Here is a 7,235-nt window from a genome sequence, read left to right as displayed (position 1 = left end):
TCTGAGGACTATGGTTACCTGGTCCTCAGATCTCTGCAGGGTAAATCTAGACAGCTAGCTAGACTATCTGTCATTTTTCCCCTCATCCTGGGATGTTGTGTGGACTAGTCCGACCGGAAAAAGCATAAAAAAGGACAGTTGAGGGGAAGACAACACAGGGGTTAATATATCTTGCTTTGGACCAAAGTGTTTCATTGGTTGACTGACAGCCATTTTTTGGACAGAAATTAGAATCTACAGGAGACACCCGTCATCACACAATGTGTCTACGGTATCCAGTCTGCTGTGCATACAGGACGGAGCTGAAAACAGCTGAGCTTCAGAGCAGAAAGGGCAACAACTTTTTCCTTTCACAACAACTTCAAAACCAACGAGCAGGAACTCTGAAGAACTATTGGAAAAGGCCAAGTGGGTGTTTAAGAAAAACTCTCAGCTGATTATTATTTACAATCTCCTTCTCTAACTGTCATCACTGTCATTGTTGGTAACATGTAAACATGTCTCTAAGTGTGTTTACTTCATTAGTAGTTGAGGGTGCCAGGTTAGCTATATCCAAGGAAAACACTACTGTTATAAATGATATCTTGGAATGACAAAGTGAAGTTTGTCACTGGGGCAAATGGTTGTCCTGAGGCTTGCAGGGCTGTTTTATGCTGGTAATAACATTGCCTGGATGGAGGCAATACTTTGACTTTTAAATTAAAAGTTAATTCCAAAGATTACATGAAATACTTGCCTGCAGGATTGCTTTGAAAGATGTGCACTTTTACAAAAAATGCATCAGTGCACATTTTGCAAGGCCTTCCTCACGGAAATGCTTTATGGTGCAAAGGCGCATGTATTTGGTCCAAATGAATCTTGTAAATGCAAATGTCTGAAAACATGCTTTTTTGAAACCCCTCGACCTCTAGCCTTCAACCTCTTATCCCGCGACAACGTCTCATAACCCTAACCCCATAACAATGGTGGACTACATGCTTGTGTTCCTGCTGGAGAAGATGTTGAGCCTATTAGGGTTACTAGGGCAAAATACACTATCTGTATACTGTATGCTCTGCCTCTTCTTCTCTGTTTGGTGAATTTCTGTAGCAGAAATAGCGCTTCCTATGAGCATGGAATATGAAGTAGCGTCTTGAGACAAATGGATCCTTTTGGACGCAAAATATTCTTTAACCAATGTCATGGAAGACATGTTATTTCTGTAAGGTGATTGATTGACTGAGACACCAATGGGACAAAAACCGCGGTCTCTTGGATCAAAATGCTTTGAACCACCCCCAACTTCCTCCCTACGGGTACATTGTGGCTCTCACTTCTATAAGACTTGGCAATGAGCTTGTGTGTCAGTATCAAACGCCCCTGGGAATGAGAATGGGCTGCTTGAGTAGAACAGAGCCTTTGCTAATGTTAGTAGTACAACTGTGGTTTACCTGCAGTACTAAGAAGAGTATAACTATTAACTATATATAGTATAACTAATAACTATTCAGGCTAACCAAGGATCTTTTAAACCTTTCCTTTCCTATCAAGTGCCTTAGGCCACATTTCCTACGTCATTCCCACTGCTCTGGGGTTCCCGAGCCCCTCAACCGGAGACATCTGACCCGGTTTGGTTTGGAATCTGCGGGGTTGTGTTGCAGTCTCAATGGCTGCAAACTGAGACCTTTGGCAACACAGACACTGACGCCTATGTTTCTCCCCCTGATTTGAGCGCATTGATTGTGAACCCTACATTGGGATTTTTACAGAATGAGTTGACTGATCCCATGTGTCCCTTTCTGAATCCACCCAACAATCAGTCATAAAAAAACAAGTCATAAATGGCAATCAACTGTTTATTTATTTCATATGCAGAGAAAAATATACAATTTAAATGTCAAGCTTCAGCAAAAAGTCTCTACGCAAATTGACAACAAGCCAGCTAGCATGGTAGTTCAGTCGGCCGGCTGTAGAACAGCAGCGGGTTCGTTTATGCAGCTCCAGCCAGAGTCATGGGATACATCAGCTCTGTCACCTCAACCCAGCCAACCACAATCAATACTCAAATCCCACGAATAGCACCTTGTGACTTGATAGCATCAGTTACATTACATTTTAGCATGTAGCTGATGCTCTGACCTGATCCCAGCCCGAACAAGTGTGGAAACTGCATTACAGATTTGTGATCTCAGCCAAATTGTGGGGATTTATGGTTAAAAAAAAGGCGAGGAGAGGTTTAGAAAGTAGGGCCTTGAAAGCAACAGCAAAAATCTGTCTCATTGCTGAGCCCTAAGAACTGTTTCATTTCATAACTTAGGCAGTGAGCAAAATGCGATCCAAGTAATACAAGATACATACCAAAACAGTCTCCCAGAGAGCAAAAAAAACACCAATGCAGCACTCTATTTCTGTTTTTGATAGCAATAATAGTATTTAACATCAAAATTGTACGTTTTTTTCTTTCTAGATTTGGATTTTCAACAAGTGTTTCATTTGACATTCATAGGGTCTGTAAAATGTAAACGGATGAAAGGAATCTCCCTGCGTACCATCACGCTGGGCGAGAAATCATTTGTATTTTTACATTTATTTATACACCGAGAATAACAAGAGAAAGAGGTCAGACGTTAAATGATGATCAGAACCATGTTTATATTTTTACAGTGTAATATTCAAACATAAAGTTTTCATACAGAGCTAACAGACAGTATAATTATGCTCACTCTGCATTGTTAAACAGAAGGATTTTGCCCTCTCAGAGTCCTCTTTATGTAGTTTTGTCCTACAAAAAAACACCAAACAGTAATACAAAATATTGTAGCATCTTCAGTTTTAACAGTGACAGTTAAGCACAAAGAGCCTCACAGCTGCGTTATAGCACATCTTCATAAAGGTGAATCATGTCGAAGCCAGTGGCCTTGATGCTTCGGTCATTCTTCCTACACAAAGTCTGCTAGGTTGTACAAAAGAAGACCAGTATTCATAAATCTATCTCAGAACCGAACCGACAGACTTGATCATAAAGGATAGCGGGGGGTCAAGATAAAAATGTAAAACTTCAAGAATGCATGAAACTTTACATGATAAAGACAAGGGGCCTTTCTCTTTCAACATCTTTATAGATTCATTCCCAGCCCACAGTACATCATTTGAAACAGAATTCCCTTCATGTTTGACTTTCAGGACTTCAGTACTGAGCTGAAAGAAAAATCCAAAGGATTTGCATATCGTGGATATGTGTGGCGAATCCCGATGTGTGAAAATACTGAACAGTTTGGAGGCAAAGCCAAATCCATCATTTTCTATATTAATATTTACAATATGTCAGCTTATCTGGCCATCCAAGTTTTCTTAATGACCTTAGTATAAAAAGTTATCAGGGAATGTGTTTGAACTTCAACTATGTGTTATAGATTCAAACAAAATAAAAATATTTTTGTAATTTTTTTTTGTTTTTTTGTTTCACACCACAAATGTGAAACTCATGATGAAAGCTTGCAGTTTCATTATACAAAGATTAAGTCCAGTTCCCTAAAGTGCCTAGCCTGGATGCCAGCCAAATTTAGTCCCGCCCACAACATTTGAGGTTGTGTACTTCGGTCTTGACCTGATCCATTGTGGATCAACTTTGCTCAAACCAGAGCTGTTAGGACCAATCAAACTGTCAGGGCGGGCTTTATATAATGATGGACACGTGAGCAACCAGAGCAGACCCGTGGGACTCCGCCCCCCCTTGTCGCCCTGCACTGAGCATGCTCAAATGACGGTTCTCCCAAGGACCTGTAGCTATAATAATGGATGCAGCCAATGGTTCTAATACACTATGTGTTCTATTAATACATCCCTGGTATTATCTTATGATTTATCCGAGGGATGTGTGGATGCTGTAAAGCCTCTAACGAGGATGTAACGTCATTAACGTTTTCCAAACTGCCGGGTCTATCAGCTCGTAGCTAACATCAGCGGTAGCTAGCAGTTGAGTTCTGTTGACAGCTATGCGTCACTCAACATAAATCACATACTTGCTCTGATTGTTCTATCCAATTGAGTGCAGAGGCCATTTTCTTTCCTGGTTTGGTTGAAACACCCCCCATTATCAGACTCAGAATCATTAGCAGACTGAAGCAGACTCAGATCCTGATGACAATCTGAATAGAATAATCAATTGTTAATAAAGTTGTAACACTCTTCATTTAAGGCTAAAGACTTAGGGCACTTTCACAATATTATTTTACAATAGCATTTGAGATTCAGAGGTGAAGTTACATTTTTCATGTGGTTCCGTTAGCGTTCACACTGCACTTTGTCAAACGCACCAAACACTGTACAAACGTGACACGGTTGAAACGGTCCCTGTTTATTGGACAGAGTGTCTGAAACTTGCAACACTTCTGGTCTCAGACATAATGGATCAACAACACATTTATTACGTCTTGGGTTTTCTGGTTCTGCTTCAGTTTATCTAATATTTTAGAAGAAGATGAACAATGAGCTGCTGAAAAGACAGCAAGTGAAGGAGAGGGCGGCCTGATGAGAGAGAGAGAGAGAGAGAGAGAGAGAGATGATGATGTGTTGTTACACAGATGATGAGTAATGTATGGTTATAATAGGTTATGGATTTGAAAGTTAGTCGTTTTTTGGATAACTTCCTGTATTTGGGTTGGATTGTATTCTCACCTAAAGTGAACCAAACTCCAGATTGCTTGGATGCGAACCGAGACCCCCGTTTTCAAGTGGACCAGAGTTCTGTTGTTTGGTCCGTACCAGAGTTGGAATGAACTTTCACACCGCCCTAAACCAACCGGCTATCCAATGAAACGATCAGTTAAAATAGAACAAACAAATACAAGAAGCTACAACCTCCAAATGGAAGTCTTCTCTGGCCTGATGGCCCCTGTCCTTAGAGGCTTTATGAATACAGGTCTGGACTAGTATAAACTAACAGCGAAGCACCAGTAAAAACTAGAACACATTTTATCCAGCCAGCGAACTTCAGTTAACAGACTTGATATTTAAGGCAATGTAAGTTAATAGAATTGTTCCTCTCAAACAAAACAAGACCAAATTAGGATTTACAATACATGGGCTGCAAAGAGTAACCGCAGCAAAGAAATTGGTTTGTACAGACATAACTTAAAAAAAATGCAACTGGCAGAAAACCACAACCCTTCATGACAGCAAATGGTGTCACTTGCTTTCTTAAAATCAATGAAATACATAAGCGAAAAAAAAACATGTCAAGGTAACCCAATCAAAAATCACCAAATTATATGAAGAGACACAAATATAAAAGTAAAGGGGACACCGACCTCAAAACAGAATCCACAGGTTGACTCTTAAAGCCTGGACAGCTTCACTGTTAAGCATTACCTTTTTCGACATTTAGACACATTTCCAGAAATAAATCATGTAGTATTTTCTTATATTTTTCTCAATTAACTGTTGCAGAAGATGGAATACTGTATCCAGTCTAATGCTGTCAGTATTTTCCAAAACTGTCCAGGAAAAATGAAACCGAGAATGTGGATTCTGTTTCAGGGTTGATTTCCACTTGAAGACACTAAGAAGAGAGAGAGCCCCTTTGTCCCTTGGAGTGGAGTCAGCACACTGTGACCCCGTCCTCCTGCTTTGCCACTGTGGTGCTGGGGGTCTAAATGACTCCCTGATAGCACCCCTACCCAACCCCGCCCAATGTCAATGTCCCCACCTCAAGATATCTCAAACCCAGAGTTCAAGCACCAACATTCCCAATCCCTACCTAGACCCCAAACCCCATCAGTTCCACGTTTGATTCCCCAAACCTGACAGCTGTTACTGAAAAACAGCCCCCCCCGATGTGTCATTTTCAAAACATCTGTGTATATATAGTCTCTGCTATGTTCACTTTGCTGTCATCCAAAATGCCTAATGACCATGGTCACAGGAACTTGAACCACAAGCTGCAAGTATAGTTTCAAACAGTTTCTCTCAGGTAGTATTGATGTCCTACAAAAATATCTAATGTTCTCATCATTACATTAGACTGTTCTTCCCAGAATGGGACAAATTTAGCAGCTTGAGTGAAACAGTTAATGCCCTACCTGTACACCTGTATCATTTACCAGATGGTGTTCAACTAATCATATCCCTAAAATGCATCGCAGTAGGAGATAACTGCAATGTTACCATTAAAACAAACTGAGCCGCGGTTGTTGGCCAGTTACCAACTGAGATCATTAGAGCTAGGCAACAATATATTGTGGGAAATTCGAAATATGCACATGTTTATAAGAACCAGATCTTTCTGGAAACAAACTTTGGTTTCTTTATGCTGGTAAATCTTAGTCTACCTCACCACTTATGAATGTATCAATATTCATTTATAGTGGTAACAGTATGGCGGCCAGATGTAATGCTAACAGTGATGGTACTGATGAATGCAACCACTGCAGGGAAGTCATTTTACACACAGGGGAAGGTGGTTTTGTTCTGTAACAGGTCTAAAAGTGCAGGTTTCATTGACCCCATTCAGTCATGATGCTCCAGAATCAGCTAATGTTACACTAACGTTCCAGCTGTTTATTTGATCTTTGAACCAGAAAAGAAATCACAACACACTTTATGGGAGCCAGAACATGATATTTAAACAAATTTTGGTTTCTGTTTGTATTCAAATAAAATGCAAATAATTAAAACTTGCATTCAATACCGACCGAGAATAAGTAAGCAGAATCAGAACAGATTAGATCTAAATGAGCCACTCATCATCATTACTACAAAAATTCATGTATTTTAAGTTTTTTTTTCACTAACTGTGACAATGTTGGCTCAACTGGCCAGTTGGGGTAATGTCCATTTCCTTAGATTAATTTGAAGTTGTTTTCCTAAAAATCTCCACAAAATATGTCTGGTTCAATGGTACAATCGCAGAGGTGTTGTAAATACCATCTGGTAAAAAGGTTTCATGAAATTCAGATTGTTTTTCAATCTTTATTCTAATTAAGAACAAATGAATCACTTTATCCTTGTCATGTCTTCTAAGTGCTTAAAACATATCATATATTGTGTCAGCTTTTGTTTTTATTTTGGCCGATAATGTTGTGTCAAGATTTGAAAAAAAAAATGGATGTGGGTACCTTTACCCTGGATCCAGACTAATTGAGATTTCATGTGTGGACCCCCCACAGACAGGTATTTATCTTGTGTCCTGGGCTGGTCCCAAATACTGATTCTCTTGATGAGTTTTTGCTGTTCCCTCAGGTCTTACCATCCCCCCC

General features: G+C 39.9%; 1 protein-coding gene across 1 annotated transcript in view; it reads right to left on the bottom strand.

Annotated features, from left to right (window-relative positions):
- Positions 1–415: 415 nt before the first annotated feature.
- oprl1 (opiate receptor-like 1) overlaps positions 416–7,235 on the bottom strand; it is an 89,479-nt gene continuing 82,659 nt past the window's right edge. The window contains exon 8 of the transcript XR_004657371.1: positions 416–426. The gene's annotated coding sequence lies outside the window, so the exon portion shown is untranslated. The remainder of the gene's footprint in view (positions 427–7,235) is intronic.

This window comes from Etheostoma cragini, chromosome 7 (genome assembly GCF_013103735.1).
Source record: "Etheostoma cragini isolate CJK2018 chromosome 7, CSU_Ecrag_1.0, whole genome shotgun sequence".
NCBI classification, from domain to species: domain Eukaryota; kingdom Metazoa; phylum Chordata; class Actinopteri; order Perciformes; family Percidae; genus Etheostoma; species Etheostoma cragini.
This window is presented reverse-complemented; position numbering and strand designations above follow the sequence as displayed.